This window comes from Orcinus orca, chromosome 2 (genome assembly GCF_937001465.1).
Source record: "Orcinus orca chromosome 2, mOrcOrc1.1, whole genome shotgun sequence".
NCBI lineage: Eukaryota > Metazoa > Chordata > Mammalia > Artiodactyla > Delphinidae > Orcinus > Orcinus orca.
The window spans coordinates 37839003-37863469 of NC_064560.1; positions in this window are offsets into that span (position 1 = coordinate 37839003).

Sequence of the window (24467 nt, forward strand, 5' to 3'; positions counted from 1 at the left end):
ATCCAGAAAGGCAGGACTGGCCATGGAGAACTGGGAGCCTTGTTATGCTGATGGGCGGGATGTAAATTGCCAACAGCCACTCTGTAGAAGTGTATGGTGTTTCCTGAAACATCCAAAAAACAAAGCAACAGAGCCTAGGGCACTTCCACTTATGGTCCTATAGCTTAGGGAAATTAAAATCAAAAAGACACAGAAACCCCAATGTTTGGGATGGCTCTGTTTACAAGAACCTCATTTACCGTACAAGTTCAATATCACAGAAAGCAAAGAATGGATACAGACGTTGTGGTACTTACATACAATGCAATATCACTCAGCAATGAAATCTATGTCATCAGGCCCGTAGCAGCATAATGAGTGGATTCAGGTACGATGACTCTAAGTGAAATAAGTCACACAGAAAAAGAAACATCATAAGATATGACTAATACACGGAATGTAAACTTGGCTACACAGGAACTGAATTACAAAACAGAACAGGGTCTCAAATGTAGAAAACCAACTTATGCTTGCTTAAGGGGAAAGGTGAGTTGGGGTGCTACATAAAACCAGAGATTGAAATTAGCACAGATACTGTTCCATTAGCCAAATATGTAATAGACAAGAGCTACTCCTTGCTCAATGAAGTGGACTCAACACCCCATATTAAACGCCTAAGAATATACCTGACTAGTAAGAATCTTAAAACCTATGGATTTATATGTCTCCGAAAGAGAATCAAGCGTGTGTACAGCGGCATTAACGCAGCAGTGATAGGATTGGTGAGGTTCGGTGAGCAAATGCAGACCCTTTGAAGTCATATTGCATGGTACCCATTCCATGGGTCTCAACTCTCCAGGTTTAAGGGATTCTTCTTTCAGCTAAAACATGCATGTGGAACCCAGAGTATGATCCACCGTGTGATCGGGAAACGTGTTCAAATGTGTCTCAGTTTTCGCCCCTGGTACTCGGGTGCAACATTCCAGACGCTTTACTAACACTCTCCCCACTTGGAGAGTCAGTGCCTTTAACCTCCTGTTTGGCCCAGTTTGCAATTTCTGCGGAAGATGAACAGGAATAGGGAGAACCAATGAGAGACTAGCTGGAGGTGTCTGGACGGGCAAATTTAACTCTTATTTCCCACCAGGAAGAGGAATTAACCAAAGGCTCAGTGTGCCGTGCCGGAACCACACTAGGGCCTGAAGCAATCCTGCGGTGTTGCGGCCAGCTCACAAGACAGCGAGTTGAAGAAAGGAGCTCAGGGGCACTGTAATTCACAAAGTTGCAGAGTTATAAATGACAGCTATCGTCCAAAAATATATTGAAGTAAGGCTGCCAAGAGGACTTGAAAGCGGGGCAGAATTGCAGGAAACCGATTTCAGGAGGTAGACTGGAATTGCATGTAAAGCATAGGAAAAGAGGCAGAACGTCCACAATGATGCACTTGGCCAAAAAGGACGTATGCGTTTTTTCCTGAATATATTCAGGAAAAAACGCATACGCCATTTTTGGCCAACCAAGCAAGCTTGCAAAGGAAATCTGCACTACAATGAAGTCTCACTGCCCCCCGGACAAAAGGGCCATCTGAAAAAAGTGTAAAATCCAGAAAGGCAGGACAGGCCATGGAGAACTGGGAGCCTTGTTATGCTGATGGGCGGGTTGTAAATTGACAACAGCCACTCTGGAGAAGTGTATGGTGTTTCCTGAAACATCTAAAAAACAAAGGCACAGAGCTTAGGGCACTTCCTCTTATGGTCCTATAGCTTAGGGAAATTAAATTCAAAAAGACACAGCCACCCCAAAGTTTGGGACAGCTCTGTTTAAAAGAACCTCGTTTACAGTACAAGTTCAATAACACAGAAAGCGAAAAATGGATAAAGACGTTGTGGTACTTACGTACAATGCAATATCACTCAGCAATGAAATCTATGTCATCAGGCCCATAGCAGCATAATGAGTGGATTCAGGTACGATGATTCTAAGTGAAATAAGTCACACAGAAAAAGAAACATCATAAGATATCACTACTACACGGAATGTAAACTTGGCTACACAGGAACTGAATTACAAAACAGAACAGGGTCTCAAAATGTAGAAAACCAACTTATGCTTGCTAAAGGGGAAAGGTGAGTTGGGGTGCTGCATAAAACCAGAGATTGAAATTAGCACAGATACCGTTCCATAAGCCAAATATGTAATAGACAAGAGCTACTCCTTGCTCAACGAAGTGGACACAACACCCCATATTAAACGCCTAAGAATATACCTGACTAGTAAGAATCTTAAAACCTATGGATTTATATATCTCCGAAAGAGAATCAAGCGTGTGTACAGTGGCATAAACGCAGCAGTGATGGGATTGGTGAGGATCGGTGAGCAAATGCAGACCCTTTGAAGTCATATTGCATGGTACCCATTCCATGGGACTCAACTCTCCAGGTTTAAGGGATTCTTCCTTCAGGTAAAACATGCATGTGGAACCCAGAGTATGATCCACCGTGTGATCGGGAAACGTGTTCAAATGTGTCTCAGTTTTCGTCCCCGGCTACTCGGGTGCAGTATTCCAGACGCTTTACTAACAATCTCCCCACTTGGAGAGTCAGTGCCTTTAACCTCCTGTTTGGCCCAGTTTGCAATTTCTGCGTAAAATGAACAGGAATAGGGAGAACCAATGAGAGACTAGCTGGAGGTGTCTGGACGGGCAAATTTAACTCTCATTTCCCACCAGGAAGAGGAATTAACCAAAGGCTCAGCGTGCCATGCCGGAACCACACTAGGGCCTGAAGCAATCGTGCGGTGTTGCAGCCAGCTCACAAGAAAGCGAGTTGAAGAAAGGAGCTCAGGGGCACTGTAAATCACAAACCTGCACAGTTATAAATGACAGCTATCGTCCAAAAATAAATTGAAGTAAGGTTACCAAGAGGACTTGAAAGTGGAGCAGAATTGCAGGAAACCGATTTCAGGAGGTAGACTGAAATTGCATTTAAAGCATAGGAAAAGAGGCAGAATGTCCTCAATGATGCACTTGGCCAAAAAGGGCGTATGCGTTTTTCCTGAATATATTCAGGAAAAAACGCATACGCACGTTTTGGCCAACCAAGCAAGCTTGCAAAGGAAATCTGAACTACAATGAAGTCTCACTGCCCCCTGGTCAAAAGGGCCATCTGAAAAAAGTGTAAAATCCAGAAAGGCAGGACTGGCCATGGAGAACTGGGAGCCTTGTTATGCTGATGGGCGGGATGTAAATTGCCAACAGCCACTCTGTAGAAGTGTATGGTGTTTCCTGAAACATCCAAAAAACAAAGCAACAGAGCCTAGGGCACTTCCACTTATGGTCCTATAGCTTAGGGAAATTAAAATCAAAAAGACACAGAAACCCCAATGTTTGGGATGGCTCTGTTTACAAGAACCTCATTTACCGTACAAGTTCAATATCACAGAAAGCAAAGAATGGATACAGACGTTGTGGTACTTACATACAATGCAATATCACTCAGCAATGAAATCTATGTCATCAGGCCCGTAGCAGCATAATGAGTGGATTCAGGTACGATGACTCTAAGTGAAATAAGTCACACAGAAAAAGAAACATCATAAGATATGACTAATACACGGAATGTAAACTTGGCTACACAGGAACTGAATTACAAAACAGAACAGGGTCTCAAATGTAGAAAACCAACTTATGCTTGCTTAAGGGGAAAGGTGAGTTGGGGTGCTACATAAAACCAGAGATTGAAATTAGCACAGATACTGTTCCATTAGCCAAATATGTAATAGACAAGAGCTACTCCTTGCTCAATGAAGTGGACTCAACACCCCATATTAAACGCCTAAGAATATACCTGACTAGTAAGAATCTTAAAACCTATGGATTTATATGTCTCCGAAAGAGAATCAAGCGTGTGTACAGCGGCATTAACGCAGCAGTGATAGGATTGGTGAGGTTCGGTGAGCAAATGCAGACCCTTTGAAGTCATATTGCATGGTACCCATTCCATGGGTCTCAACTCTCCAGGTTTAAGGGATTCTTCTTTCAGCTAAAACATGCATGTGGAACCCAGAGTATGATCCACCGTGTGATCGGGAAACGTGTTCAAATGTGTCTCAGTTTTCGCCCCTGGTACTCGGGTGCAACATTCCAGACGCTTTACTAACACTCTCCCCACTTGGAGAGTCAGTGCCTTTAACCTCCTGTTTGGCCCAGTTTGCAATTTCTGCGGAAGATGAACAGGAATAGGGAGAACCAATGAGAGACTAGCTGGAGGTGTCTGGACGGGCAAATTTAACTCTTATTTCCCACCAGGAAGAGGAATTAACCAAAGGCTCAGCGTGCCGTGCCGGAACCACACTAGGGCCTGAAGCAATCCTGCGGTGTTGCGGCCAGCTCACAAGACAGCGAGTTGAAGAAAGGAGCTCAGGGGCACTGTAATTCACAAAGTTGCAGAGTTATAAATGACAGCTATCGTCCAAAAATATATTGAAGTAAGGCTGCCAAGAGGACTTGAAAGCGGGGCAGAATTGCAGGAAACCGATTTCAGGAGGTAGACTGGAATTGCATGTAAAGCATAGGAAAAGAGGCAGAACGTCCACAATGATGCACTTGGCCAAAAAGTCCGTATGCGTTTTTTCCTGAATATATTCAGGAAAAAACGCATACGCCCTTTTTGGCCAAGGAAGCAAGCTTGCAAAGGAAATCTGCACTACAATGAAGTCTCACTGCCCCCAGGTCAAAAGGGCCATCTGAAAAAAGTGTAAAATCCAGAAAGGCAGGACAGGCCATGGAGAACTGGGAGCCTTGTTATGCTGATGGGCGGGATGTAAATTTCCAACAGCCACTCTGGAGAAATGTATGATGTTTCCTGAAACATCTACAAAACAAAGCAACAGAGCCTAGGGCACTTCCACTTATGGTCCTATAGCTTAGGGAAATTAAAATAAAAAGACACAGCCACCCCAAACTTTAGGCCGGCTCTGTTTACAAGCACCTCGTTTACGGTACAAGTTCAATATCACAGAAAGAGAAAAATGGATAAAGACGTTGTGGTACTTACGTACAATGCAATATCACTCAGCAATGAAAACTATGTCATCAGGCCCGTAGCAGCATAATGAGTGGATTCAGGTACGATGATTCTAAGTGAAATAAGTCACACAGAAAAAGAAACATCATAAGATATCACTACTAGACGGAATGTAAACTTGGCTACACAGGAACTGAATTACAAAACAGAAAGGGTCTCAAATGTAGAAAACCAACTTATGCTTGCTTAAGGGGAAAGGTGAGTTGCGGTGCTGCATAAAACCAGAGATTGAAATTAGCACAGATACCATTCCACAAGCCAAATATGTAATAGACAAGAGCTACTCCTTGCTCAACGAAGAGGACTCAACACCCCATATTAAACGCGAAAGAATATACCTGACTAGTAAAAATCTTATAACCTATGGATTTATATGTCTCCGAAAGAGAATCAAGCATGTGTACAGCGGCATAAACGCAGCAGTGATAGGATTGGGGAGGTTCAGTGAGGAAACGCAGACCCTTTAAAATCATATTGCATGGTACCCGTTCCATGGGTCTCAACTCTCCAGGTTTAAGGGATTCTTCCTTCAGCTAAAACATGCATGTGGAACCCAGATTATGGTCCACCGTGTGATCAGGAAAGGTGTTCAAATGTGTCTCAGTTTTCGTCCCCTGGTACTCGGGTGCAACATTCCAGACGTTTTACTAACACTCTCCCCACTTGGAGAGTCAGTGCCTTTAACCTCCTGTTTGGCCCAGTTTGCAATTTCTGCGGAAGATGAACAGGAATAGGGAGAACCAATGAGAGACTAGCTGGAGGTGTCTGGACGGGCAAATTTAACTCTCATTCCCCACCAGGAAGAGGAATTAACCAAAGGCTCAGCGTGCCGTGCCGGAACCACACTAGGGCCTGAAGCAATCCTGTGGTGTTGCGGCCAGCTCACAAGGAAGCGAGTTGAAGAAAGGAGCTCAGGGGCACTGTAATTCACAAACCTGCAGAGTTATAAATGACAGCAATCGTCCAAAAATATATGGAAGTAAGGCTGCCATGAGGACTTGAAAGCGGGGCAGAATTGCAGGAAACCGATTTCAGGAGGTAGACTGGAATTGCATGTATACCATAGGAAAAGACGCAGAACGTCCACATTGATGCACTTGGCCAAAAAGGGCGTATGCGTTTTTTCCTGAATATATTCAGGAAAAAACGCATACGCCCTTTTTGGCCAACCAAGCAAGTTTGCAAAGAAATCTGCACTACAATGATGTCTCACTGTCCCCGGTCAAAAGGGCCATATGAAAAAAGTGTAAAATCCAGAAAGGCAGGAAGGCCATGGAGAACTGGGAGCCTTGTTATGCTGATGGGCGGGATGTAAATTGACAACAGCCACTCTGGAGAAGTGTATGGTGTTTCCTGAAACATCTAAAAAACAAAGCAACAGAGCCTAGGGCACTTCCACTTATGTTCCTATAGCTTAGGGAAATTAAAATCAAAAAGACACAGAAACCCCAAAGATTGGGACGGCTCGGTTTACAAGAACCTCGTTTACGGTTCAAGTTCAATATCGCAGAAAGCAAAAAATGGATAAAGAAGTTGTGGTACTTACGTACAATGCAATATCACTCAGCAATGAAATCTATGTCATCAGGCCCGTAGCAGCATAATGAGTGGATTCAGGTATGATGATTCTAAGTGAAATAAGTCACACAGAAAAAGAAACATCATAAGATATCACTACTACACGGAATGTAAACTTGGCTACACAGGAACTGAATTACAAAACAGAACAGTGTCTCAAATGTAGAAAACCAACTTATGCTTGCTTAAGGGGAAAGGTGAGTTGCGGTGCTGCATAAAACCAGAGATTGAAATTAGCACAGATACCGTTCCATAAGCTAAATATGTAATAGACAAGAGCTACTCCTTGCTCAACGAAGTGGACTCAACACCCCATATTAAACGCCTAAGAACATACCTGACTAGTAAGAATCTTAAAACCTATGGATTTATATGTCTCCGAAAGAGAATCAAGCGTGTGTACAGTGGCATAAACGCAGCAGTGATAGGATTGGTGAGGTTCGGTGAGCAAATGCAGACCCTTTGAAGTCATATTGCATGGTACCCCTTCCATGGGTCTCAACTCTCCAGGTTTAAGGGATTCTTCCTTCAGCTAAAACATGCATGTGGAACCCAGAGTATGATCCACCGTGTGATCGGGAAACGTGTTCAAATGTATCTCATTTTTCGTCCCCTGCTACTCGGTGCAACTTTCCAGACGCTTTACTAACACTCTCCCCACTTGGAGAGTCAGTGCCTTTAACCTCCTCTTTGGACCAGTTTGCAATTTCTGCGTAAGATGAACAGGAATAAGGAGAAGCAATGGGAGACTATCTGTAGGTGTCTGGACGGGCTAATTTAACTCTCATTTCCCACCAGGAAGTCGAATGAACCAAAGGCTCTGCGTGCCGTGCTGGAACTAGATTAGGGCCTGAAGAGATCCTGCGGTTTTGCGGCCAGCTCACAGGAAAGCAAGTTGAAGAAAGGAGCTGAGGGGCACTGTAATTCACAAACCTGTGGAGTTATAAATGACAGCTATCATCCAAAATTATACTGAAGTAAGGCTGCGAAGAGGACTTGAATGCGGGGCAGAATTGCTGGAAACCGATTTCAGAAGGTACACGGGAGTCGCTCTTAAAGCATAGGAAAAGAGACAGAACTTGGAAAATAACGCACTTGGCAAAAATGGGCATATGTGTTTTATCCAGAGCTCTCATAACTGAGGGGAGCAGATTCCCAGCAGGCTCCAACTGCCACCTGAGGGCTCACATTGCCAAGGCAACGTGAGCAAGCCAGGCAGGAGTTACCTCACAGCAGAGGTCCCACCTCACAGAAGGGTGAGAAACCCCGCCAACATCAGACTCTCACCAGAGGGCCCACATCACCAAGGGGATGGGAACCAGGCAGGAGTGTCTTCACACCAGTAGGGCCACATCATCGAAAGGTGAGGTACTCAGCACATGTGTCCTCAAACCAGAGGACCCACATCACAAAGGGCCTCGGAGTGAGGCAGGCAGGAGTAGCCTCACAACACTGGGCCCATAGAATAAAAAAGTGAGGAATCCAGCAGTTGGAACCTCCCAGCAGGCGGCCCAGAGCACCGAGGCTATGGGATCCAGGCCACAGTGAACTCACAGAAGAGGGCCCATGTCACGAAACTGAGCAACCCAGCCATTGGGACTTCAGAGCAGGAGGCCCACATCCCCATGGGGATAGAAATCTGGTAGGAGTGTCCTCGCACCACTGAGAACGTATCAGAAAATTTTGGGCGACCAGCAGTTAGGGCCTGACGCCAGAGGACCCTCATCACCAAGGAAAGGAGGCTCCCAGCAGGTTCCAACTGCCACCAGAAGGCTGACGTCGCCAAGGCGATGTGTGCCAACCAGGCACGAATGACCTCACAGCAGAGGGCCCACCTCAGAAGTGTGACAAACCAAGTCACGATCAGACTCACACCAGAGGATCCTATCACCAAATGGATTGGAACCAGGCAGGAGTGTCCTCACATGAGAAGGGCCACATCATCTAAAGGTGAGGAACCCAGAACATGTGGCTTCAAACCATAGGACACCCATCACCAAGGGGCTGGCAGTGAGGCAGGCAGGAGGAGCCTCATAACAGAGGGCCCAAAAATAAGAAAGGTGAGGAATCCAGCAGTTGGAACCTCCCAGCAGGCGGCCCAGACCACAGAGGCTAGGGGATCCAGGCCGGAGTGAACTAACACCAGACAGCCCACATCATGAAACTGTGAGCAACCCAGACATTGGGACCTCAGAGCAGAAAGCCCACATCCCCATGGGGATGGGAACCTGACAGGAGTGTCCTGGCATCACTGGGCTCACATCAGAAAACGTGGGGAGCCCAGCAGTTAGAGCCTGATGCTAGAGGGCCATCATCACCGAGGGCAGGAGGCTCCCAGCAGGTTCCATGTGCCAACAGAGGGCCCACGTCACCAAGGTGATGTGTGCAAGTCAGGCAGGATTGACCTCACAGCAGAGGGCCTACCTCACAGAAGAGTGAGGAACCCAGCCAGGATAAGACTGTCACCAGAAGGCCCACATCACCAAGGGGATGGGAACCAGGCAGGAGTGTCCTCACACCAGTGGGGCCACATCATTGAAAGTTGCGGAACCCAGCACATGTGGCCTCAAACCAGAAGACCCACATCACGAAGGGGTTGCGAGTGAGGCAGGCAGGAGGAGCATCACAACACAGGACCCATAGAATACAAAAGTTGAGGAATCGAGCAGCTGGAACCTCCCAGCAGGTGGCCAAGAGCACAGAGGCTATGGGATCCAGGCCACAGTGAACTAACACCAGAGAGCCCACATCATGAAATTGTGATCAACCCAGCCGTTGGAACCTCAGAACAGAAGGCCCACATCCCCGTGGAGATGGGAACCTAAGAGGAGTGCCCGAGCATCACTGGGCTCACTAAGAAAAGTTGGGGAGCCCAGCAGTTAGGGCCTGACGTCAGAGGGCCCTCATCACAGAGGTGAGGAGGCTCCCAGCAGGGTCCAAGTGCCACCAGAGGGCTCATGTCAACAAGGCGAGGTGAGCAAGCCAGGCAAGAGTTACCTGATAGTAGAGGGCCCACCTCACAGATGGGTGAGGAACCCAGCCAGGATCAGACTCTCACCAGAGGGCCCACATCACAAAGGGGATGGGAACCGGTCAGGATTATCCTCACACCAGTGGGGCCTCATCATCTTAAGGTGAGGAACCCAGCACATGTGTCCTCAAACCAGAGGACCCACATCACCAAGGGCCTTGGAGTGAGGCAGGCAGGAGTAGCCTCACAACACAGGGCACATAATATAAAAAACGTGAGGATTCCAGCATTTAGACCTTCCAGCAGGCGGCCCAGAACACCGAGGCTATGGGATCCAGGCCACAGTGAACTCACAGCAGAGGGCCCACATCATAAAACTGTGAGCAACCCAGGCGTTGGGACCTCAGCGCAGAAGGCCCACATCCCCATGGGAATGGGAACCTGGCTGGAGTGTCCTCGCACCACTGGGCACACATCAGAAAATGTGGGGAGCCCACCATTTAGGGCCTGACGCAAGAGGGCCATCATCACCGAGAGGAGGAGGCACCCTGCATGCTCCAACTGCCACCAGAGGGCTCACGTCTCCAAGGTGACGTGTGCCAGCCAGGCAGGAGTGACCTCACAGCAGAGGGCCTACCTCACAGAACGTTGAGGAACCCAGCCAGGATTAGACTCTCGCCAGAGGGCCCACCTCACCAAGGGGATGGGAACCAGGCAGGAGTGTCCTCACACGAGTGGGGCCACATCTTCGAAAGGTGAGGAATGCAGCACATGTGGCCTCAAGCCATAGGACAGTCATCACCAAGGGGCTGGCAGTGAGGCAGGCAGGAGGAGCCTCATAACAGAGGGCCCAAAAATAAGAAAGGTGAGGAATCCAGCAGTTGGAACCTCCCAGCAGGCGGCCCAGACCACAGAGGCTAGGGGATCCAGGCCGGAGTGAACTAACACCAGACAGCCCACATCATGAAACTGTGAGCAACCCAGACATTGGGACCTCAGAGCAGAAGGCCCACATCCCCATGGTGATGGGAACATGACAGGAGTGTCCTGGCATCACTGGGCTCACATCAGAAAACGTGGGGTGCTCAGAAGTTAGGGCCTGACGCTAGAGGGCACTCATCACCGAGAGGAGGAGGCTCCCAGCAGGCTCCAGCTGCCACCAGAGGGCCAACGTCGCCAAGGCGATGTGTGCCAGCCCGGCAGGAGTGACCTCACAGCAGAGGGCCCACCTCACAGAAGGATGAGGAACACAGCCAGGATCAGACTCTCACCAGAGGGCCCACATCACCAAGGGGATGGGAACCGGGTAGGAATGTCCCCACACCAGTGGGACAACATCATCGAAAGGTGAGGATCCCAGCACATGTAGCCTCAAACCACAGGAACCACATCACCAAGGGGTTCGGAATGAGGCTGGCAGGACCGGCCTCACAACACAGGGTCCATAGAATATAAAAGTTGAGGAATCCAGCAGTTGGAACCTCCCAGCAAGTGGCCCAGAGCACCGAGGCTATGGGATCCAGGCCGCAGTGAACTCACAGCAGAGGGCCCACATCATGAACCTGTGAGCAGCCCAGCCATTGGGACCTCAGAACAGAAGGCCCACATCCCCATTGGGATGGGAACCTGGCAGGAGTGGCTTCGCACCACTTAGCACATATCAGAAAATGTTAGGAGCCCAGCAGTTAGGGCCTGACGCCAGGGGGCCCTCATAACTGAGGGGAGGAGACTCCCAGCAGGTTCCAACTGCCAACAGAGGGCCCACGTCTACAAGGTGGCATGCGCCAGCCAGGCAGTAGTGACCTCACAGCAGAGGGCCTATCTCACAGAAGGGTGAGGAACCGAGGCAGGATGAGACTCTCGCCAGAGGGCCCACAACACCAAGGGGATGGGAACCAGGCAGTAGTCTCCTAAGACCATTGGTCCCACATCATCGAAAGGTGAGGAACGCAGCACATGTGGCCTCAAGCCATAGGACAGTCATCACCAAGGGGCTGGCAGTGAGGCAGGCAGGAGGAGCCTCACAACAGAGGGCACATAGAATAAAAAAGTTGAGGAATCCAGCAGTTGGAACCTCCCAGCAGGCGGCTCAGAGCACCGATGATAAGGGATCCTTGCCAGAGTGAACTCACAGCAGAGGGCCCACATCATGGTACTGTGAGCAAGCCAGCCGTTTTGACCTCAGAGCAGAAGGCCCATATCCCCATGGGGGTGGGAACCTGGCAAGAGTGTCCTCACTCACTTGGCGCACATCAGAAAATGTGGGGAGCCCAGCAGTTATGGCCTAAGGCAAGAGGGCCCTCATCACCGAGGGGAGGAGGATCCCAGCACACTCCAACTGCCACCAGAGGGCCCACGTCGCCAAGGTGATGTGTGCCAGACAGGCATGATTGACCTCACAGCAGAGGGCCCACCTCACAGAAGGGTGAGGAACCCAGCCAGGATCAGACTCTCACCTGAGGGCCCACATCAGCAAGGGGATGGGAACCAGTCAGGACTGTCTTCCCTCCAGTGGGGCCACATCATCGAAAGGTGCGGAACCCAGCACATGTGGCCTCAAATCAGAGGACACATATCACAAAGGGAATGGGAGTGAGGCAGGCAGGAGTAGCCTAAAAACAGAGGGCCCAAAGAATAAGAAAGGTGAGGAATCCAGCAGTTGGAACCTCCCAGCAGGCGGCCGAGAGCACAGATGCTATGGGATGCAGGCAGGAGTGAACTAACAGCAGAGAGCCCACATCATGAAACTGTGAGCAACCCAGGCGTTGGGACATCAGAGCAGAAGGCCCACATCCCAATGGGGATGTGAACCTGGCTGGAGTGTCCTCACACCACTGGGCGTACATCACAAAATGTGGGGAGCCCAGCAGTTAGGGCCTGACGCCAGAGGGCCCTCATCACTGAGGGGAGGAGGCTCCCAGCAGGCTCCAAGTGCCACCAGAGGGCTCATGTCCACAAGGCGAGGTGAGCAAGCCAGGCAGGAGTGACCTCACAGCAGACGGCCCACCTCACAGATGGGTGAGGAACCCAGCCAGGAGCAGACTCTCAACAGAGGGCCCACATCACCAAGGGGATGTGAACCAGGCAGGAGTCTCCTAAGACCATTGGTCCCACATCATCGAAAGGTGAGGAACCCAGCACATGTGGCCTCAAACCAGACGACACACATCACGAAGGGGCTGGGAGTGAGGCAGGCAGGAGGATCCTCACAACAGAGGGCCCAAAAAATTAAAAAAGTGAGGAATCCGGCAGTTGGAACCTCCCAGCAGGCGGCCAAGAGCACAGAGGCTATGGGATCCAGGCCTCTGTGAACTAACACCAGAGAGCCCACATCACGAAAATGTGAACAACCCAGCCGTTGGGACCTCAGAGCACAAGGCCCACATCCCCATGGAGATGGGATCCTAAGAGGAGTGCCAAAGCATCACTGGGCTCACTAAGAAAAGTTGGTGAGCCCAGCAGTTATGCCCTGACGCAAGAGGGCCCTCATCACCGAGGGGAGGAGGCTCCCAGCAGGCTCCAAGTGCCACCAGAGGGCTCATGTCCACAAGGCGAGGTGAGCAAGCCAGGCAGGAGTGACCTCACAGCAGACGGCCCACCTCACAGATGGGTGAGGAACCCAGCCAGGAACAGACTCTCACCAGGGGGTCCACATAACCACGTGGATGAGAACCAGGCAGGAGTGTCCTCACACTAGTGGGGCCACATCATCGAAAGGTGAGGAACCCAGCAAAGGTGGCCACAAACCAGAGGACCCACATCACCAAGGGGTTGAGAGTGAGGTAGGTGTCTGGACGGGCATATTTAACACTCATTTCCCACCAGGAAGAGGAATTAACCAAAGGCTCAGCGTGCCCTGCCAGAAGCAGATTAGGGCCTGAAGCAGTCTTGCGGGTTTGCGGCCAGCTCACAAGAAAGCGAGTTGAAGAAAGGAGCTCAGGGGCCCTGTAATTCACAAACCTGCAGAGTTATAAATGACAGATAACGTCCAAAAATATATTGAAGTAAGGCTGCGAAGAGGACTTGAAAGCGGGGCAGAATTTCAGGAAACCGATTTCAGGAGGTAGACTGGATTTGCATTTAAAGCATAGGAAAAGAGGCAGAACATCGACAATGATGCACTTGGCAAAAAAGGGCGTATGAGTTTGTTCCTGAATATATTCAGGAAAAAACACATACGCCCTTTTTGGCAAACCAAGCAAGCTTGCAATGGAAATCCGAACTACTATGAAGTGTCACTTCCCCCCGGTCTAAAGGGCCATCTGAGAAAAGTGTAAAATCCAGAAAGGCAGGACAGGCCATGGAGAACTGGGAGCCTTGTTATGCTGATGGGCGGGATGTAAATTGCCAACAGCCACTCTGGAGAAGTGTATGGTGTTTCCTGATACATCTGAAAAACAAAGCAACAGAGTCTAGGGCATTTCCACTTATGGTCTTATAGCTTAGGGAAATTAAAATCAAAAAGACACAGCCACCCCAAAATTTGGGACGGCTCTGTTTACAGGAACCTCTTCTACAGTACAAGTTAAATACCCCAGAGAACAAATTATTGATAAAGAAATTGCGGTACGTACGTACAACAGAATACCACTCAGCAATGAAATCTGTGTCACCAGGCCTGTACTAGCATAATGAGTGGATTGAGGCACGGTGATTCTAAGTGAAATAAGTCACACAGAAAAAGAAACATCATAAGGTGTCACTAATGCACGGAATGTAAACTTGGCTACACATGAACTGAATTACAAAACAGAACAGGGTCTCAAGTTTACAAAACCAACTTATGCTTGCTTAAGGGGAAAGGTGAGTTGGGGTGCTGCATAAAACCAGAGTTTGAAATTAGCACAGATAGCGTTCCATAAGCCAAATATGTAATATACAAGACCTACCCCTTGCTCAACGAAATGGACTCAACAATGACTCAACCTCACACCTGTTAGAATGGGCATCATCTGAAAATCTACAAACAACAAATGCTGGAAAGGGTGTGGAGAAAAGGAACCCTCTTCCACTATTGTTGGGAATATAAATTGATACAGTCACTATGGAGAACAATATGGAGTTTCTTAAGAAACTAATAATAGAATTACCATATGATACAGCAATCCCAATACTGGACATATACCCAGACAAAACCATAAATCAAAAAGAGACATTCACTGCAATGTTCATTGCATCACTATTTACAATATCGAGGTAATGGAAGCAACCTAAATGCCCACAGACAGACGAATGCATAAAGATGTGGTACATATATAAAATGGAATATTACTAAGCCATGAAAGGAATGAAATTGGGTCATTTGTAGAGACGTCGATGGATCTAGAGACTGTCATACAGAGTGAAGTAAGTCAGAAAGAGAAGAACAAATCTTGTATATTCATGCATATATGTGGAACCTAGAAAAACTGTACAGATTAACCGTTTTGCAAGGCATAAATAGAGCAACAGATGTAGACAACAATCGTATGGACAACAAGGGGGGAAAGCTCTTGGGGGGGTGGTGGTGGGAGGAGTTGAGAGATTGGGATTGGCATGTAAACATTTATATGTATAAAATAGATAACCAATAAGAACCTGCTGTATAAAAATATAAAATAAAATTCAAAATTAAAAAGAAATAAAATTTAAAAAATAAAACAGAAAAAACAATTATTCCCTTCACATACATGTATTTATATGAATAAATTATTTCCATGCTTATATCTGTAAATACAAAAAAGAAGAATAAAATCTACCTTGAACCAAAAACGAAAAAGAGAAAAAAAAAAAAACAGAACCCACCAGTTACTCAGAGGAAAACCGTATCAGGGCACTTGCTCCAGTTGTAAACAATTCTGAAGTTGGTCAGTGGTGGGGAATCGTCTCCCATTCAGCCAGCAGCCCCCACACAGCAAGCGTCCTCATTGCAAAGCTGGGGCACCGTGCCGAGGCATCTGTGAGTAAACGTGAGCTGAGCCCCAGGCCAGTTGCTGCTGAACTGTTCCCACCCTTCCCAGGTAAAACACCTGAATATATACAAGGACTTGAAAGCCTAGAGGAAGGGCCATGGAGCCACACGAGTGACAGCATGCCAGCTGACTTGGTGCCTGCAGGCCAGCCAGGATGGTCCTGGCCCTGGGTGCTCTTCTGGAAGATTTCCATTTCCCTGCCTGAGATACCCGTCCTGTCCCTGCCCCCACTGCTTTTTTCCTTCCTCACCTCTGCCCAGGGAGAAATTCCAGCAGCAGGTATGGGTGACACATCCTCTTCTTTAGCAGGTGGCAGCCTGGCAACTGCTGCAGAAAGTCCAGCAGAGCCCCACTCACACTGGGCCACCCACAAAGCTGTGGCCTCTCACTCCCTCCCACCAGCCCAGCCCCGAGACTGCTGACAGGGCAGAGAAAATGGCGTCAGGCACAGCTGCAGGGGCTCTTGCTGCCTGGAGTGGTATTTATATTGATCTCAACCCAGGCACACCTGGGGAGGGCTGGCCGGCAGTAAGGCTGCCCAGGTCAGCCAATCATCACCCCTCAGGGGCTCACAGTTGCAGAAAATGGAACTTGCTGAACCGGCCAGGTCCAAGGAACAGGTGTGGGCTCCTGAGAGTCAGGATAGACAAGGGGCTGAAGCTTTGGCTTGTTTTCTAATCATTTTATCTGGCCCATGAGTGGGAGACAACTTCAAGAAAACCCTCTCCTAATGAGAGGAACCCAGGAGTCAGGGAGAGGAGGGGGTGGGTGGTGGTTGGAGACAGAGGCCTCGTGCCCTGGGTGCAGTGGAAGTCTCTGGAAGACCAGGTGGAGGGAGGCCACACAGAGTGATGCCCAGGGTCACAGACCTGTCGGAGCTGCTGTTTGTTAGCTCAAGTCCTGCTCTGAGGTGCTCTGTGTCAGCTCTGAGTGACAGGTGAGCTGGGGGTGCTCTTCAATGAGGGCTATGTGCACGGTTCCTGTGTGCCCAGCCCTGCCACGGTACCTGCAAGGGTAGCTCTGTATCCTGGGAGGGGCCTGACCATGAGAGCCCCGTGGGCTGGGTTGGGGGTGGGGTACCTGCCCAGGAGAGCTCCATATCCTGGGATTGGCCTGACCACGAGAGCCCCATGGGCTGCTGGGGACCTGGTAAAGGATGTCAGGACAGTCAGTGAAGCCACCGAGGATATACCTCCAGTTGCTCCTGATTCCTACACCCTGCTGGTCATTCTACCAACCACCAGGACATGGTATTCTGTATTAGTCTTCAATGATGCCTTCTTTTGTATTCCATTAGTCCCAGAGTCACAAGAAATTTTGGCTTGTGAGTGGCAGGACTCAACATACGACTAAAACAATACTTCCGGGCCGTCTTGCCCCAAGGGTTCAAAAATTCCCACACCATCTTTGGGGAAAGCTTAGCTAGAGACCGAAAAGTTCTACCTCTGGAAAAGGAAACCCTCCTTCAATATGCAGATGACATTCTGATCGCCAGCCCTACTAAGGAGGACTCTGAACTACCAAGCCAATAAAGGATAGAAGTTGTCCAAAGCTCAAATATCACAGACTGCGGTGACCTGCCTGGGCTTCATTCTCACACAAGGTCAGAGAAGCCCATCCCAGGAAAGGGAAGAAACCATTTGCAGCCTTACCCCTTTCTAAAACTAGAAGACAGCTTAGGGGTTCCTGGGGAGGCCAGGGTTTGCTGCTTCTGGATCCCTAACTACAGTCTACTAGCTGGGCCTCTATATGAAACACTGAAAGGAAAAGATGATGATCCTTTTGAACAGAATCCAGAAGTGGCCTTTCAAGAATGGAAAGAGCAGTCAATTCAGACCCTTGCCCTGGAACTCCCTAATTGAGCTAAACCCTTTGACCTTTACATTCCCGGTGAAAGGTGAATCGCCATTGGAGAATTAGTGCAAAAACTGGGACCACTTGAAATGGAACAACGCAAGAATGCCATCCAGGTAGGATAAACTACAGTCACCAAGGGGCTTGGCCCACTGCCACATCTGGCCAAGATACTGGCGGTATCTAAAAACCTGGAAATCAGCAGCCCAAAAGGCCACCTCCCTCCTAAGGGAAAAGGACCCCACGTGGTGATCCTAATCACCTACCATGCCCTGAAGTTGCAGGGTTCGCTCCGTGGGCACACCGACCTCGAGTGAGGAGGCCCTCCAACTCCAACATCCAGAGAGATAACCGGGGGCAACAGGACACCATGACGACTCGTGTGAACATCACTTGACCTGGAGTTTCTCTCATAAAACAACAATAGTGTGTCCCGAAGGAGTAGACTACTGCTTGCAGGACTTACTGCACCCGGAGGGGAGCTAATAATCTTGGCGGGGGAACCGTATATCACACTGTCACCATAGAAAAGCCTACAGACACCGTGATGATGGTGGCCAATAAGACCGGCTGGACTCCTGTTTACTTCAAAAGGCTGTTGACTCAGTGGCCATCATGGTCCTTGATCACCACTGACCCTGGACTGTCTGGGAGTTGAGCGGGCAGAGCTCTGACACCTGGTGCTGTTTTTACGTTAATTCAGGGGCCTAATTGAAGAAAGAGCAGACTACTGGTCAGAGCATCAGGCTGGCAGAAACGGTCAGCCTAAGGTGGCCGAACAAATGTGGGGCGGGGTGAAATCGGCCCCCACAGCGTCTCTGCACATCTCTTTCCTGGACCCTTAAAGGTCATTAGAATCTATAACACTTCCAATGCTGGTGCTCAGGCGGACGAGCAGGGAGGCAGGGGTCCTGGGGCCAATCAACGTCACCTGGAGGCTGCTGGGGAGAAGTTCTGACCCTCGTCCCCTGGTATGAGGGCTCCCAACTCAGCACTCAGCAGTTACAGAAGAAGGGTCTGCACCCTCAGCACTCCAAGAATGAGGAACGGGACAAAAGGCAGAGGAGGGGTTTGTCCCCAGCAAAGCCCATTAAAAATCCCTGGGAGATAAAAATAGAATCTGGGCAATAAAGTCAAGTCTGACCTTTTTTATCCTTTGTGCTTTGTCTAATTTCACGTGCTCCTAGGGTCCCGCATGCAGAGGTTCCACACCCGGCACTTCAGACCAGATTTCCTAGTGCAGAATGGCTGGGTCGACACCTCAGCTCCTGGGGCCCAGTGCAGACTCTGAGATATAGAGCCTGAGCTGCAGCCAACCTGGCCCTCGAGAGCTCCGCCCCCTCCCTCCCACTGACTCTGACAGGATCTCTACACAGCAGCCCAGCCCACAGCCCACGGGGTAGTGCATGCTCTCACCTCTCCATTCTCTGATCAAAATATAAAGTTTCCTTTGCTTGGGAACCAAACTCAGTCTCGATCTGTTGGCCCCAATGACACTGGGCAGGGGGACACTTGTTGGGGTCCACTCTGGAGGATCAGTAACAGAAATTGAGACTATTGTAACTTCAATGAACAGATGTGTGAGCCAAACTGTACTTAACATAGAACAGTTTATAAGGCTCGGGTAAAATAAGATGTTTCTAACACTTCCATTTGATATTTCCATCACTTTATTATAAGCAAGTTCAGTGAAAAGGTTTGTCTTATTTGTCAGGTCAATATTAGAGAAATGAAGTGATTTCTTTCCAAGGATGTACATCTAATAATCTTGGTTAAAGCTTCAATCTTGTTTTAAATGCTTTTCCATTGAAAATGATACCTCTTTTTCAGCTCCCCCATTTCTGAGAAGTATAAAATCTTATAATTTATTATTACCAAAGGGGAAAGGTGGGAGGAGGGATAAATTAACAGTTTGGAATTAACACATACACACTGCTATGTATAAAATAGATCATCAACAAGGAACTACTGTATAGCACAGGGAACTACACTCAATATTTTGCAATAACCTATAAGGGGAAATAATCGGAAAAAGAATACATATTTTTATTGACATCATCTATCAATGACAGTTAAAGTGTAACCTAAGGGAAGCCGGTGGTGAGTGCTTCTGACCCTGAAGACTTCAATCATCTAAAGTTTGGACTCTGCCTACTTCCCAAGGCCCTTAATGAACATATGTGTAGCCGTAGCTTAAAAAACTCCCCAGTTTGGGTTTCGGGGAGACACTGATTTTGAAAAAGCCCTGGTGTTCTCCTTACATGAATGGGACTCTTCCTACTGCTAAAACATGTCTGTCACATCCAGAGGATAGTATACCGTCTGATCGGGAAGAGTTTGGAAAAGGCATCTCATCTCCTGGTGCTCGGGTTCACCCCTCCAGCATCTTTACTAACAGTCTCCCCACTTGGAGATGTCAGCACTGTCAACATCCTGTTGCGTACAGTTTGGAATTTGTCCAGAGGATGAAGCGGAAGGATGAGGAACAATGAGAGACAAGTCCTAGGTGTTCAGACAGGCACATGTCACTCTAATTTCCAATCAGGAAGATGAATTGACCAAAGGCTAGGGTTGCCCATGGAAACAGTATAGGGCTTGAGGAAATCCCACTGCTTTGTGGCCAGTTCCCATAAACACAAGTTGAACAATGGAACTCAGGGGCAGTAAAATTCACAAAACTGCAGAGTTGAAAATATCTATCACTGAAAAATGTCTTGAGGAAAGTCAGAGAAAAGGATTGGTAAGCAAGGGAGAATGGCAGGAAAGGGATTTGAGGAGGTAGAAAGGACTCGCCATTAAGCACAAGAAAAGGGGCTGAACATTGCCAACATTGCAGTCGGCCAAAAAGGCTGTATGCGTTTCTTTCTGTATATATTCAAGAAAAGGGCATACACTTTTTTAGCCAACCAAACAGGTGGGCACTGGAAATCAATACTACAAAAGATATCACTTCGCATCAGTCAGAAGAGCCATCCTCATAAAGTGTAAACACCAGAAATGCAGGACAGGGCAAGGAGAAGAGGGAGCCCTGTGAGGCTTATAGTGGAAATGTATATTGCCAACGGCCATTCTGGAGAAGTGTATTGTGTTTACTAAAGCATCTAAAAAATGAGCTACAGAGCATAGGGCACTTGCACTCATGGGCGTATATCTTGGGAAAAACAAAAATCGAGAGGACACAGGCACCCCAATGTTTACTGCCTCTCTGTTTAAAAGATCCTCGACTAGGATAGAACTTCAATGTCTCTGGAGGGAAAAAATGGATAGAGATGTGGTACTTATGTAGAGTGGAATATTACTCAGCCTGGAAATCAATGAAATATGGCCAGTTGTAACAACTCCGGAGGAGTTACGTATGATCGTTCTAAGTGACATAATTCAAAAAGAAAAAGACACGTATCATAAGATATCACTTAAAGGTGGAATCCAAAATGGCTACACATGAAATAAATTACAAAACAAAAACATAGTCAAATATGTAGAAAACACGCGTAAGGCTGCTAAACGGGAAAGGTGGGGAGGGGTGAGGCATCATCCAGGAGGTTGAAATTAGCAAAGATACCATTCCAAATACTAAACTGATAATCAACAAGGTCTACACGGTAGCTAAAAGAACTGCACTCAGCACACTCAAGTCACCGGAAAAGAATATCTATGACTGGTAAGAATCTGAAAAAGAATTTATTGATGTCTCTCTGTACGTGAATCAAGTGGATGTACAGCAGCAAGAAACAGAGCTTTGAAAATCAGCTGTAACCAATATAGTAATAAATTGAAAAAAATAAACGACAGAGAGACAGAGAAAACCTCTTACAACTTTTCCTCAGGGACGGTGATGCAACATGGATTGAACACATCTAGACCCACAGCAGGATGAGACATAAGGCTGGAAACTGTTCGCGCTAAGAAAAATGTGAGGTTGGGTAAGGAAATGCACACCCTTGAAAGTAATACTACCTGGTACCCATTCAATGGGTCCCAAATCTGCAGGTTCAAGGAATCTTCCTACAGCTAAAACATGCATGGAAAACCCAGAGGACTGTACACCATGTGATCGGGAGATGTGTCTAAAATGCACCTCATTTATCCTCTCCTGGTACTCCTGTTCATCATTCCAGCCACGTTACTTAGAATCTCCCCACTTAGAGAATCAGCACATTTAAACTTCTGTTTCACACATTTTGCAAATTGTGAGGAGGATGAACGGGAAGAGGGGGAACCAATGAGAGAATAGTTGTCGGGGTTTGGACGGGCACATGTCACTCTAATTTCCCATTAAGAATAAGAATTAAAAAAAGGCTCAGCCCGCCTCGCCAGAGCCAAAATAGGGCCTGAAGCAATCCTGCGGCTTTGAGGCCAGCTCACAAAAGAGCAACTTAAAAAATGGAGCTCAGGGTCACTGCAATTCACAAACCTGCAGAGTTATAAATGAAAACTAACGTCCAAAAATATGTTGAGGTAAGGCAAAGAAGAGGATCTGAATGCAAGACAGAATTGCAAGAAACAGTTTTCAAGAGATAGATTGGACTCGTCTTTAAAGCACATGAAAAGCGGCAGAATTTCGACAATGATGCAGTTGGCCCAAAAGGGAGTATGCGTTTTTTCCTGAATATATCCAGGAAAAAACGCATACGCACTTTATGGGCAACCAAGCAAGCAAGCAATGCAAATGTGCACAACAAAGAAGTCTCATTTCCCACCGGACAAAAGGGCCATCCGAAAAAATTGTAAAAACCAGAAATGCAGGACAGGCCATGGAGAACAGGGAGCCTTTATACGCTGATGGACAGTGTGTGAACTGCCGAGAGCCACTCTGGAGAAGTGTATGGTGGTTCATAAATCATCTAAAAAACAGAGCTACAGAGCATAGGGCACTTCCAATCACGGGAGTATATCTAGGGAAGTCTAAAAATCAACAAGACACAAGCACACCGCAGTTTAGGGCTACTCTGTTTACAAGAACCTCAACTTCAGTACACCTTAAATATCCCAGGAAAGAGAACAATGGATAAAGAAAATGTGGTTGAAGTCATATTGCATGGTACCCATTCCATGGGTCTCAACTCTCCAGGTTTAAGGGATTCTTCCTTCAGCTAAAACATGCATGTGGAACCAAGAGTATGATCCACCGTGTGATTGGGAAACGTGTTCAAATGTGTCTCAGTTCTCGTCCCCTGGTATTCGGGTGCAACATTCCAGATGCTTTACTAACACTCTCCCCACTTGCAGAGTCAGTGCCTTTAACCTCCTGTTTGGCCCAGTTTGCAATTTCTGCGTAAGATGAACAGGAATAGGGATAACCAATGAGAGACTATCTGCAAGTGTCTGGACGGGCAAATTTAACTCTCGTTTCCCACCAGGAAGAGGAATTAACCAAAAGCTCAGCATGCTGTGCCGGAACCACAATAGGACCTGAAGCAATCCTGCGGTGTTGCGGCCAGCTCACAAGTAAGCGAGTTGAAGAAAGGAGCTCAGGGGCACTGTAATTCACAAACCTGCAGAGTTATAAATGACAGCTATTGTCCAAAAATATATTGAACTAAGGCTGTCAAGAGGACTTGAAAGCGGGGCAGAATTGCAGGAAACCGATTTCAGGAGGTAGACTGGAATTACAAGTAAAGCATAGGAAAAGCAGAACGTCCACAATGATGCACTTGGCCAAAAAGGGCGTATGCGTTTTTTCGTGAATATATTCAGGAAAAAACGCATACGCCCTTTTTGGCCAACCAAGCAAGCTTGCAAAGGAAATCTGCACTACAATGAAGTATCACTTCCCCCCGTCAAAAGGGCCATCTGAAAAAAGTGTAAAATCCAGAAAGGCAGGACAGGCCATGGAGAACTGGGAGCCTTGTTATGCTGATCGGCGGGATGTAAATTGCCAACAGCCACTCTGGAGAAGTGTATGGTGTTTCCTGAAACATCTAAAAAACAAAGCAACAGAGCCTAGGGCACTTCCACTTATGGTCCTATAGCTTAGGAAAATTAAAATCAAAAAGACACAGCCACCCCAAAGTTTGGGACGGCTCTGTTTACAAGAACCTAGTTTACGGTACAAGTTCAATATCACAGAAAGCGAAAAATGGATAAAGAAGTTGTGGTACTTACGTACAATGCAATATCACTCAGCAATGGAATCTATGTCATCAGGTCCGTAGCAGCATATTGAGTGGATTCAGGTAGGATGATTCTAAGTGAAATAAGTCACACAGAAAAAGAAACATCATAAGATATCACTAATACACGGAATGTAAACTTGGCTACACAGGAACTGAATTACAAGACAGAACAGGGTCTCAAATGTAGAAAACCAACTTATGCTTGCTTAACGGGAAAGGTGAGTTGGGGTGCTGCATAAAACCAGAGATTGAAATTAGCACAGATACTGTTCCATAAGCCAAATATGTAATAGACAAGAGCTACTCCTTGCTCAACGAAGTGGACTCAACACCCCATATTAAACGCCTAAGAATATACCTGACTAGTAAGAATCTTAAAACCTATGGATTTCTATGTCTCCGAAAGAGAATCAAGCGTGTGTACAGTGGCATAAACGCAGCAGTGATAGGATTGGTGAGGTTCGGTGAGCAAATGCAGACCCTTTGAAGTCATATTGCATGGTACCCATTCCATGGGTCTCAACTCTCCAGAATTAAGGGATTCTTCCTTCAGCTAAAACATGCATGTGGAACCCAGAGTATGATTCACCGTGTGATCAGGAAACGTGTTCAAATGTGTCTCAGTTTTCATCCCCTGGTACTCGGGTGCAACATTCCAGACGCATTACTAGCACTCTCCCCACTTGGAGAGTCAGTGCCTTTAACCTCCTGTTTGGCCCAGTTTGCAATTTCTGCGGAAGATGAACAGGAATAGGGAGAACCAATGAGAGACTAGCTGGAGGTGTCTGGACGGGCAAATTTAACTCTCATTTCCCACCAGGAAGAGGAATTAACCAAAGGCTCAGCATGCCGTGCCGGAACCACACTAGGGCCTGAAGCAATCCTGCGGTGTTGCAGCCTGCTCACAAGAAAGCGAGTTGAAGAAAGGAGCTCA